The sequence below is a fragment of the Tiliqua scincoides genome, chromosome 9 (assembly GCF_035046505.1).
Source record: "Tiliqua scincoides isolate rTilSci1 chromosome 9, rTilSci1.hap2, whole genome shotgun sequence".
Lineage (NCBI taxonomy): Eukaryota > Metazoa > Chordata > Lepidosauria > Squamata > Scincidae > Tiliqua > Tiliqua scincoides.
The window spans coordinates 11,901,974-11,915,037 of NC_089829.1; the positions used below are offsets into that span (position 1 = coordinate 11,901,974).

At 50.1% G+C, this 13,064-nt stretch overlaps 1 protein-coding gene across 3 annotated transcripts in view; it reads right to left on the reverse strand.

Annotated features, from left to right (window-relative positions):
- Positions 1-13,064, reverse strand: part of PHC2 (polyhomeotic homolog 2) — a 71,967-nt gene that overhangs the window by 54,563 nt on the left and 4,340 nt on the right. The gene's annotated exons all lie outside the window — the stretch shown is intronic.

Genomic DNA, 13,064 nt, shown 5'->3' on the forward strand with positions numbered 1-13,064 from the left:
AATACCACCGCTGCCCTGGTGCAAAAAATATGCTGCCCCCTTTACCAGGCAGCGCACCAGCCATTGCTGCTGCTCCCCCTGCTGCCCTCTTCCAATCCAGGGAGTGTTAGAAGAAGGAGAAGAGGGGCAAGGAGACAGAGATGGACACTTGCCACCAATTCTGCTGCTGAAATGACCACTTCAGTCGGCCTCAGGGATGGGCCGGCCTCGTCCCTACCTACTTAGACTGGGACAACAAACTGGGCTTCTTCAACTAGTCCATAAGGTTTAAGGGTTAAACTGTCACTAGGGGAATTCCCTATAGGGCTTCCCAAAAAGTCACCCCTTTCTGTTTGACAGTTCATCTGTCATCACCCAGGAGAAGGAGTCCACATTTCATCCTGTCAAGAAGGGGAGGCCCACCCGTTCTGAACCTAACAAAATGTGATCTGTTCTCCCACCACATCCTTCAACATCTACTATACTGAAGGAAGAAAAAAAAAGTAGGTATACCTACTTTAAATAAATTAACATTGAGAAGGGCCATAGCTCAAGGATATGGCCCCTGATTTGCATACACAAGGGCCTTGATTCAACCTCCAAGAGCAACCCCAATAGGGTGCAGAAAAAACCTTGCCTGGAGAGCCCCTGCCAGTCATTGTTGACAACCTGAGTTGGGTGGACCAACAGTGGACTCAGCGTGAAGACAGGGATGCTGCCGTCTCTACATCAACCACATCAGAGCAGACCTCATGCAAGTTACTCAAGGCCCCCTGCCAGAGCAAGCACCCCTGTGAAGCAATTCTTGGCACTTTTCCTTGGAAAGAAACTCCACGGGGCTTGTTCCCAAGGAAGCACACTTCGGAATGCAGTCTCTGGTTTCACGTTCTATGTGGCTCGGGAACCAGATACTCCAAAGGACCACCTTCCCCCCTGGGAACTGCCTGTTCACTGCATTTGTCATCGAACACCTGCTCTGCATCCCATCACTTGCAGAGGGGTAGTCGGTGGCAACAGCATATATGAAAAAGATCTAAGGCGCAATCCTAACCCCTTATGCCAGTGCTTACCAGCACTGACTTAAGGGCAGTGCAGCTCCAAGGTAAGGAAACAAACATTTCCTTACTTTGAGGAGGCCTCCGTGAGTGACACCCAATTGCAGGATGCAGCACAAGTCCCATTGGCACCGCTATGCCAGCGCTGGAAAGTACTGACATACGGGGTTAGGATTGCGCCCTCACTGTCCTAATGAACCACAAGCTGAACATGAGCCAGCATGTGAGCCTGCAGCTGCAGAAAAAGTTAATACATTGCTTGGTTGCTTTAGCAGAGACACAGTCTGAGGACCCAATCCTATCCAACTTTCCAGCACCAGTGTAGCTACAATGCAGCCCCAAGGTAAGGGTACAAATGTTCCCGTACCTTGAGGAGGCTTCTGTGACTGCCTCCCCAACACAGGATGCAGTGCAAGCCTCATTGACACACCTGCACCAGCACTGGAAAATTGGATAGGATTGGGCCCTGAATCATTAGAAGTCCTAGCTCAGGTCTACTCTGCACTTGACAGACGTCACTTGGAATCCTGAAACCAGGTCTGGGAACCACCTTTTAGGGCGAGCATTGAAAGGCTGGAGTGGGTTCAGAGAAGGGCAACTGAGATGGAGAGGGGTCGGGAAACCTAGTCCTACGAGGAATTGCTAAAAGAGCTGGAGAAGTTTAGCCTAGAGAAGAAGAGACTTGGGAGACATGAGCCATACTGAAGGGGTGTCATGCAGAGTAAGGGGAGAACATGCTCTCTATGGCTCCCAAGGGCAGGACAAGGACAAATGGGTTGAAACTCCAGGGAAGAAGATTTACAGCCCAATCCCAACCGCATCTTGCCCTGGCCACTAACAACTCTGCCATTCTGCGGAAAACTGCCACGGCATAAGGCACACCCAAAAACCACACACTGCCAACAGCGACCCACAGATCCACCGTCGACAGACTATGGCCAGTGAAGGGGTAAGTTCAGGGGCATTCCAGGGGTGCATCAGGGCAGGACAGAGGGAGCATCTCAGTGGCAGCAGTGCATGCTGAATCCTATCCCCACCCCCCTCCAGCCCACATCTACCCCCAGAAGGCTCTTCGGTGTTATGCAGGCAAAAGAGGTGGCATAGCTTTGAGAAGTCCCATAGAGGACCATGGTGCAGCAAAAGAGGTCAGTAAAACATGTCATTATCTCTCCCTGCCAGCCTTGTCAGAATGCCAGATGCAAGGGAGGGCACCAGGATGAGGTCTCTTGTTATCTGGTGTGCTCCCTGGGGCATTGGGTGGGCTGCTGTGAGATACAGGAAGCTGGATTAGATGGGCCTATGGCCTGATCCAGCAACTGTTCATATGTTGTTATGCCTTGTTCCCAGCAGGCCTCCAGGATGCTGTGGATGCCAAATTAGCTGCCCTGCTCCATTCAGGGTGGGAGAGGATCCAACAGGGCACTTGAGCTACCCAAGAGAATTTTCCACCATAAAAGCTGTCTGGAACTAGAACAGTTTGCCTCTTGCTGTCGCAGGTTCTCCCTCACTGGAGCCTCTGGATAGCCACCAGTCAGGGATGCTGTAGTGGGAGGTGGGATAGACTGGATGACCTCGGAGGTCCCTTCCATGCAAATATTCTGTGACCTTCCGGTGGAGGTGTGGGGAACTGGACTGACCTTTTGAATGCAAAACGTGCACTTGTTCACTCCAGTAACATAGGCTTACTGTCGCGGGGAATGCATTGCAAGACATACGCTACCTTCCCCTCTTGGTGAGAAAAGGCATTTCACAAAAGCAGAGGAGGAGAGGCAAGGCAACTGTTCTGATCTAGTTCCTGGCACGTTTGCTAAAGATTTGCAGTGGGGGGATGCTCCTGCTAAAATCATACTGCACCCATTTGTTCTAGTTTCATGCCAGTTTAAATCCCAAACAAAGTTTCCAGTCCATCAGCTTATAGGTCCCTATATTAATTATTTGGGGTCTCAAAAGGACATACATAAAGTTTCTTTGACTGGATACCTAGGAATGTTTTTGTATGCAGAGGGTCTCAAGGTCTGACAGTCTCTTCAGGTAAAGACCCTTCTCTGTCTGAAACCCTGGAGGGCTGCTGCCATCCATTGTCTAGACCAGTGGTTCTCACACATTTAGCACCAGGACCCACTTTTTATCTGTCAGAATCTGTCAGGACCCACCAGAAGTGATGTCATGACTGGAAGTGACATCATCAAGTAGGAAAATTTTTAACAATCCTAGGCTGCAATCCTTCCCACACTTACCCAGGAGTATGTCCCACGTACTATCAATGTTAAAATATATACATAGTAGCTTGTTAAAAGTACAGGTCTGTAACATTTCCCCAAATGCAGTCACATACGATGGTAGCATCAAGTCTAATATATTAAAAAATAAAATACTGAAATGAATGGGGACCCACCTGAAATTGGCTCACGACCCACCTAGTGGGTCCCGACCCACAGTTTGAGAAACACTGGTCTAGACAGTCCTGAACAAGCTGGACCGAGGGTCAGCAGGTAGCAGCATCCTGTCTGAGATTCTTACAAGACATACCCTTCATGATCAGACCACCTAGATGAGTGCCCCATTTTCAACCACAAACAGCGTTACATCTCTGGCAAGCTCTCACACAGAACATGAAGATCCCTTATTTTGAAGCTAGTACCAGGTCTTCAGAGCTATACTGACCCTGTAAGTCAGGGGTGCTCACACCTTTTTGGCTCGAGAGCTACTTTGAAACCCAGCAAGGCCTGGAGATCTACCAGGGGGGAAGGAAGCGTCTGACAGACACCCCCTTTAATGTATGGAGCCCCTGCTGGAGTCTAGTCAGTTTCGTCAGTTTTGTTGCTGCATGCCTGAAGAGCAGCTAAAGTGTCAGTTTCAGTGTCAGTTTAGCTAAATATGTCAGTTTCGTCTAGTCACTAGACGAAACTGACATATTAACAGTTTGGAGAGACAGGGCTCCGTGATCTACGCATTTTGCCTCGCGATCTACCGGTAGATCGCGATCCACCTATTGAGCACCCCTGCTGTAAGTGAAGGTTCAACTACACACACTCAAGAAGGAGAATCTGGCTGGACCCAGGTGGGTCTACTTAGCCCAGCATTCTGTTTCCAACATAGGCCAACTAGAAGCTCACAAGATGGGCAAAAGCAGAAAGACCCCTTCCCCTGGCCCCAGTTCAGCAACTATCATTCTGTCTCTGAACCTGGAGGTTTCACTAAGCCACTGACTGCCTGTCCATCCCTTTTTATCCAATTGCCACACTGTGTCTAGTGACAGTGAATTCCAAAAGCTCAAATATGAATGAAAAATGACTTCCTGACTTCCTTCCCTCCCTTACTAGTCCGCTTTGTGGAGTGATCCTAAATTACAAAAGGGAAGAAAAATATCTCTGTTCTCTTGTCCTTATTACACACATCTCAGGCTACAACCCAATGCCAGCCAAACACAATGGGGCTTACTTCTGAGTAAACATGCACAGACTTGTACTGCAAATCCTCAAGCAGCCTTGAGAAGGTGTTCCAATCTCTTCATGATTTCAGTTGCTCGTTCCCAGAGTCAGAACTATGGGGCAGCCGTTTTCCCAGACAGCTGGGGGGGAAAGCGAGGAGCTACTTAGCATTTGGCTCAGTGACCTTGAGGTCTAGAAACCTGCTTTGTCAAAAAGGAAAAGTCCAGCTACTCAGGAAGCAAATTTTGCTGAACACACACACACACACACACACACACACACACACAACTTTCTCCAGAAGCACATGCTTTCTCACACAACAGAAAACATGCGCAGAGTTTTCCCCCCATGTCCAAAACCACTCACCGTGTTCAATGCACACCCCCTTCACATCCTTTTCACCTACCTTTGCTACGTCCATATTTGACAAAAAACGGCTGCCAGCATTTGGGGTAGCAGTCTGAAAACAAGTGAAGTCAGCAAGGGGTAGGGGGGACTCCCCTCCAGCCCATCAGGGGTCCACTCTCAGCTCTGCCCTCCATCACATAAACCATCACATGCACCAAGTCACCCTCTTCACAGGCTGGACCACAAACTTGCATTTCAAAGGGAGCTGTCTCACTACCCTTGCCCCATGGGGCAAGGCTTGGGGTGGAAGACACAAGCTCAAGGGGAGCACTGGACCGCCAGTGCCAGAGGTGCTCTGCATGCACCCCTCTCAGAGGATGCTGCCTGAGGAAGAGCAGGTTCCATGCACACATAAGCGCATCCCACTAATGGCCTGTCTTTGTTCCGCTCCCTCCCCCCTCTGCACAGCCTTGCAATTGCACATATACTCCAGGGTTGGGAGGGAGGAAAGGGGGGGCAGACACACGAAAAATAAAGAAGAGAGCCTAATTTCCTGATGATTATGATGTTGCTTAGCAACAGCCAATCAGGGCCTTGGCTTCCTGCCCACAGTATTTCATGCAAATATTTTTGGAGGGTGGGTTTTTGTCCTTTTTAATTTCACAGGACCAACCAAGCAGCTTAGCCTGGCTCCCGGGGGACACGTTACAGACCAATACGAGCCTCGTGGGGGCAGGAAGGCGGTATGTCGCCAGCAGCCAACGTCCCATGCCTAGGCAGGGCTGCAGGGGGACAGACAGACAGACAGAGATACCCAGCAGCTGCTGCCAGTATCTGCGTCCAGGCTGCTTGAGGGACGCACTGTCCCGTCTTCTGCTGGTTGTGCAAGGCACCCATTTGCACTGCTTTTCCAGCACATGCAATTCAGACAACAAACCCTGCCCTGGCGCTATCCAAATCCTGCCCGAGGAAAAGCCAAATTGTGTAGCCTGTTTCATTATGAAAAATTATGGTGGACAGTTGGCATTTTTTTGGCCTGCATGCAAATGTATCTTTTATTCCTTTTGGCTCAGCATGATGGAAAGAAATCAAGCAGCTATGCAGGGCACCAAGGCCTCAAACAGACATCTTCTCCACTCTCCCTCTCTGGCCTTGGAAATTTGCCAGGTTCCACACCCAGGCTTGTTGGCAGGCCATGAGGACTAGGAACTTGAGCTGTCCTTTGAAAAGGAGGCTTGTTGAAAGTTCTGATGTGCACCCCCAGTTTCCTGCAGCTTTGTGATCATGGGGCATATGCATTCACACATGACAGCGTATAACACAGTAAATGCTCTGCCCTGTTGAAGCCCAGCCCCCCCCCCAAAAAGGGGGGACCGGATGGAGTGGGAATGCTCCATTCTTGGGGAGGGGAGACAGCAATGCATACCACCAGAATATGAAGCACTCAAGCACGCAGTGTCCCCCCTTCAAACGGGCCATTAATCCTTCCCTAATTGTTTCATTTTTATCGCTGGCGCCGCCTCTGGAAGGGATTCCATTAGCTGGCCAGTCAATGGTGCCCGGAGGATCCCCTATTGATCTGCAGGCGCCATCGATTTCCATTAGGCTAATTAGCATATAAATTAGCCATTTCAGAGATAGGAAAGGAGGGGGAGGAGGAAGCAGGGAAAAGCCAGGAGGGCAGAGCATAAAAATGAATCTTGACTGGGCTGCTTTTTAACATTTCCCAGACCCTTGGAGATAAACATGGAATGCCAGACGTTGTTCAGTGCTGCTCCAGTTTAGCCACTGATGAAGCTCCCCTGTACTGAGGTCTAGAAACTTGCTTTATACAATAAGGAAAGGAGAGCAAATGCACATACTCTCCCCAAAACAGCACAACTGCCCATGGGGTCATGAACATGCTAATCAAATACCTTCACTACATTTTTAGAAGAGCTACCCATTTGGGGGAATAGGTCAAAATACACACCTGGACACCTCACCAGTCCATCAGGTAAGACTGTCCCAACCACGTGGCTGCCTCCCTCAGTGCTCCTCCTCCTAAGATTCAAAAATAGGATGAAACCAGTTAGGAAGTGCGAAAGAGAATCATGAGCAATGCTCCAGCCCATGACTCTCACTCTCCACACTTCCTCCTCTGCTCTATTCCCCTCTTCCTCCTTGTCTTCCTCCCTGGATCATAAAAGGGAAACGGAACGGAGCACAGATGGATGTGTGGAGGAGATCAGAGTTGTGGGTTAGAGTGTTGCTCACCACTCTCCTCTCCTCCACACTTTCTCCTCTGCTCTATTTGCCTCTCTTTTAAAATGAGGGATCCACTGAGCTGTTGTCCAAGGTCTTTCAGCATCAGATCAAGGTCTGGCATCAGATCAATGTCTTCCTTTCCCAGTCACAAAACTCCAGATCCTTTTAATTGGAGGTGCTGAGCTCTGACCCAGGCAGTACAATCCTAAACACGCTTACTCAAAAGTTGCATTGGCAGACAGAGTTTTCTGAGTATGAACTCTTCACCTCTATTGTCTTTATTTCATTCTTACAACAACCCCATCAAGAAAGTCATTCGTATTATACCCATATTGCAGAGGGTAAGACTGAGGCCAGAAGGGAGTGGCTTGCTGAAGACCTCCTCGTAAGACCCCCTTCTCCATAGCAGACCCTCTTGTCCATAGTAGTAATGGGATTCAATAACTTCTTTGCAGCCCAACCACTCAGCCACTACTATGCTGACTGCTATCCAAAGCTAGAACTTTTACCACCACAGAAGAGCAAGCCTCAGTGAGGACTGGCAGCATGGCTTCTGCAAGCAGAAAGCTTGCCTTATCTTCCAAGGTCTAATCTTATACTTCCAAAAAGCATCTGGTAAAGTCTCTCACCAAAATGTCTTGAATAAAATTTGCATTGTAAGAGTACAAGAAGAGTCTGCTGAGCCCAAGGAATCCAGGAACCTGTTTCCAATGTGAGCCTGGAAGCATCTGACTGAAGTTCGACAGCTGCAGCCTGTCCACACACACGCAGAAAATGGTACGTAGGGGTAGGCTGCCCCCTTACCCGATGATGTGCCAGCCCCAGCTCCTCCCTCTCCCAGTACTCTAGCCCAGCACTTCCCTTCCCTTCACATTTCTGTTCCCCTCTTCCTTTCCAATTCAGCAAGTGGAAGGAGGTGGAGGATCATTTGAGGCAAGGAGGTGGACAGAAACAGCACTCCCCCCACCAATCTGCTGCCTGAGGCGATGGTTTCAGTTGATCTCACGGATGGGCCGGCCCACTTCCAGTACAGCCTCTCCCCCATCATCTTTTTCCAGACCAAATAGCCCCAAACCATGGAGCTTTAGGGATACAAGGACGTTCAAGGCCAAGAAACAGCAGGTGACCTAAAGCCACAAACCTCTGCCTGAAATGCTACAGAGTCGCTGCCAGCCCAGGCTTCTTCAGTCACCATCTAGGGAAATGGGGAACTCCAACGCATCATAGCCACACACGTACCTTACCAAGTACTTCAAGTTGTAAGCCAGCCTGCCCCAGGCCCTCTGCCATCTCCGTCTCCTGACTCATGAGCAGGTCAATTCAGGTCATGCTTCTCCTGTGTTCTACCATCAGGGCTAGAAGCTTGTTTTTCAAAAGCCCGAACAAAAAAAAAGCCAAGATGTCCAAAAAGCGTCTGGAAAACACAGGGGTGGAGCTACCCGTTCACAGTCTTCAAGACCGGCCCCGTCTGCTCCCGGCCCCTATAGCCATAAATCTCCCAGAACGTGTGCTGGATAATGGCAACAGAGGCAGGGCCTGGCAAGCTGCACACCACCGGAGCCTTCCTTCCGCTCGCTCGGGCATCCCAGCTGCTGCGCTTGCAACTTCGTGATTATAAAAAAATGCCAACATTTATGGCAGCTCTCTGATCCCCAATTGGCTGCTGCCTTTTAACAACCCTGAGCTGGCAGGGGAGAAAGACACCACACAGAGACTTGTTCATGACTCAACTGACAAAGGGAACCTCCTGCATTCAGTGGAAAAGAGTCACGCATAGCATTAGAGTGCCTGGCCCCCCCCCAGCTCCAGAAAGGATACCGCAAAGCCCTGCAATGCACTTTCTGCCATTCAAGTAACTATAACGCATTTTATGACTGAGTCAGCCAATCGGAAGCCCCAACTGCCATTTATGGCCAATTTACAGGCCATTTTCGTTTGATTGTGAAATGAGCAAGACCTGAAAGGCGGCGGCGGCGGCGGCTGCGTGACCCACCAATCCACTCTCACACTCACCTGCCACATACCCTCTAGTCATTCTCTAAACATGCACTGAGAAATTTAACAGCTAATTAGACACTGCTGTGTGGCAGAAGCTCCCATTTGTAGAAGAGGGTGCCCACTATGTCTCTGCGTGATTTGGCAGTCCTGGTCCACCTCTGTCCAATCGGCCACTCGCACGGCTCTGCATTGGTTATGCATGAATCACTTGATGCAGAGACAGAGCCCAGTATCTGGGGAGGCTGCCCGTTACACCTCTGCATGAGCCACAATGGATGGCCTAGTCCAGGAGAAGGATGGGAAGGATGTGCTAATTTGCCCCATTAAGGAAACCAAAACTCAGTACGAAACTGGTCTGAGATTCATCTGGTATGGTGCAAGAACATCCAGAGCCTCACAGCAAATGCTCCCTCAGAATGGTTTGCTTGAAAGCAGCAAACAGCTGGAATAATCCAGGGGGGGCCTTAAAAAGGAACCGCCTAACAAGGGGCACGCCTCCTTCGTCTCACGAATCAAGCCCTCTTGTAGATGATATGGCAAGGATGGCGTAAACAGGTGACAACTGGCACTTCTCCAAATACCTTATCCACATTCTTGGGCTGCAATGGGTTGGAAATGCAGTTCAGAGGTCAAGATTGCAAGCAAAGAGTCTGAGGTTCAGGACCCAGCAGCATCTGCAGGTAATGCTATGGATCCACAGTAAGCAAACCTCTGCCCTTTGAACACTAATTTTTATTATGTGCACTCATGAGGACAGGAGACTTGATTCTTCTTAAAAGGAAAAAGTGACAGTGTCCACTTTCCAATCTTCCCAGCAAATACCAAAATCATACCAGAATTCTACTCATTTGGACAGCCAAAGACTGGCTGCTGCCCTCCTCCTCCTTTCTCTCCCCTGCCACCTTGTAAATTTTCTGGAAGGGGCCATCAATCAACACCAGGCGTTGAAAAATGTATTAGACCCAGAAAGGCATCCATTTCCGGCAGGAAATGAGAACAGAGACTAGGGGAGCGAAGCGAGGGTGGGCCGAATGCTCCCGCCGGCGTCTTGAAGGTCAGCCCTGCTGTCGAGAAAAGAGGCTCACCACAATCCTATGAGGACACCCGCCATCAATCAAAACCATGGGAAGGCCACCACAGCTGCGAGCATCTCAAATCGGGAGACAATGGAAAGGGGATGCCACTGGGCACAAGTCGCTTCTCGACCAGCCAAGGACCCTTGTTGCCCTTGGAGGTACATGCTGCCAAAACACCCAGTGCCAACCATAAGCAAGGTGCCGGCTTCTTCTCATTGGGGGGGAAAAAAAAAAGATGTTGCATCTCAGCTTGAAAGTTACTTCACAGCAACATGGCACCCAGCACTCTTGGCCTCCTCCCTTGCTGTTTGTCCTCTAGAGCCTGATATACTGCTCCTGCAGGTGGAGGTTCTGTATATCCACTGTACTCTTTGCAAAGAAGAATGGGAGGGACACACTTAGCAGACGGTGAAAAGGGTAGGGGTGAAAGAACAGAGGTACATAGTGAAAATTGATGCTAATAAAACAGAGAGGGAGAAAAAGAGAGCAAACAAGGTAGGCTTAAGTAGCAGCCATTCCCAATGATCACCAATTCTTGGGACAGGGTTGCCTTGCCCTTGAGGTCAATGGACCTCATTGAAGATTTCCCCGAGTAGCGGAATTCTCCAGGGTTTCAGGTGGTTTGGGAGCATGTCCCCTTCCACACAGGATGAGGCGCAAGTTATGCCCCAAGGCACAGCTAGCAGACCTGCACACATGGCCTTAGGCATACCCCTGTCCACAGAAAGATGGCTCCACCACAGTGCCACAGAGCAATCAGGCCATCGCACACCGCCAGTCAGACTCCCTTTACTTCATCATTAGCCATCAGGGAGCCTGTACAGGGGCCCCTTGGCACAAGATAATCAGCCTGCCATACGGGGAGAGGAGTGGGAGAGAAAGGGGGGTCTGAAGAGGCCAGGAAAGACAGCGCCAAGCAAAAAAGGCCAACATTAAAAATTCTATAGCCCCCTTGCCCCCCCCCCCAAAGCTTTGCCATCTCATCTCCATTTCAAGGGACTAGGGAGGCTGTATCTTTCCAGAAATATGTCTCGCTTCCATTTTCTCTTCCTTCTAAACCGATTAGAGGCAGCCTTCCCCGCCCCCTTCTGAGCCCAGGGGGCTCGTATCATTAATACATTATAATCCATATCCCTCCAAAGAGTTCAAAGCAGCATACACGGTCCTGCTCCCATGCACAATGACAGCCCTGGAAGGTAGGACAGACAGAGAGAGGGTGACTGATCCAAGACCACCGAGTGAAGTTTGGCAACCAAAAATCAGCCTTGGTGTTTCAGGGACCATCTCTTCACATGTATTATTATGATAAACTGCTCCAACAGGGGAGGGAGTATCATTACCCCCATTTTGCAGATGGGGAAGATTGAGGCTAAGAGGGCAGGGCTTGTTCAAGGTCACCTAGGAGAGATCTCAGCTGGGGACATTTTGATTTACGGCTCAGTATCTCAGCCACTGCATTTACATCACTCCAGTTGACCGAGAACCTTGGAGTATTCATCAGTATTTTGAGGGCCAACATCCAGTCACAGTCTAACATGACTGACAGAAGGACAGATTGTAGCTGAGAACCCAGGGGAGTGGGGTTAAGCAGATAGGGGCTGGTTCAATTCCAAATGGCTGAAGTTGCTGATGGTATGAGGTAGACTTAACCCTCATGCCAACAATGTTACACACCCCGTGACCCCCCTTTAGCACCTCCCATAGAACGGCTGCCCCTGCGTTGAGACATAAACTGCCTTCCTCTCTCCCTCTGCTCCCTGGAATGACAGCAAGAAAGTTCAACTAGTAAAAAAAATATTAAGCAATTTAAATCTACAATACTAGTCACGAAGGCTTAGGGCCATCATGTATATGCCCCCACCAGACTCAATGTCAGAATGACCCTAAACCTGACCAGGTGGGAGAGGGGCATTTCCTTCATCTCCTACTGGTGGGATTCCCAGAGAACTTGGCAGCAATCAAGAGGACACAGCATCCTAAACTGGTTGGGCTGTGGGCCTTATTTACCAGGGCCCATCTTCTATTACTAATCATGATCATTAGGAATGGAACCTCCATGTTTGGGAGCAATCTATCTCATTGTACCGTGTTTTTGAGACTAATGAGGGAGAGAGTTGTTGCTCACAGGTACCCACTAGGGCAGTGGTGCTCGAAGTGGTGATGCCCGGCACCACCACGGCAATCATGGCATCAAGGGGACCCAAGGGATTGTCTCCCTACCTGGAGGGAGGGTCTGCAGGCATCGGAGAGGGTCCAGGAGGTCTGCAGCCCCCTTGGGTTTCCCCAAGTTTCCCCAAGCCCCCTTGGATCTGCAAGTCAGAGCACGCTCCCGATTTTTGCGCACAAACAGGAAGTGCACTCTGACCTGCAGATTGGAGTGATAAGAAGCTTGGAGGAGACCCACAGAGGGGCCTGTGGGCCTCCTGGACCCTCTCTAAGGCCCACAGACCCCCCCTCCAGGTAGGGAGACAAGCCCCTGGGTCCCTGCGGCACCACAAACAATGCGGTGCCACTGGGGCACATTCCCCCTCCCAGTCCCCTTCCCTACCAACACTTATCAGTGTTTCTGAAACTCCTGGAGAGCTGACTAGGAGAGAAACTCCTCGTGACTACGACGTCTGGTCTCCCATTCTGGAAACCAGAGTGTTGGCCCAGATGGGCCACTGGCTAGTCTTACAGGACAGCTGTTCTCAAACTTTTTAGCAACGGGGCCCACTTTTAGAATTGGGCAGGAGGTCTGGTCTAGAGGGTTGAGCCTCCATTTGCCTGAAGATAACATCCGAAGGTCGCCAGTTCGAGGCCACCGGCACCGTGCGACCTTGAAGCAGCTGACAAGCTGAGCCAAGCTATTCCATCTGCTCTGAGTGTGGGAGGATGGAGGCCAGAATGTGCGGCCAGATCATGAAAGAAACACCTGAATGTTGTGGTTT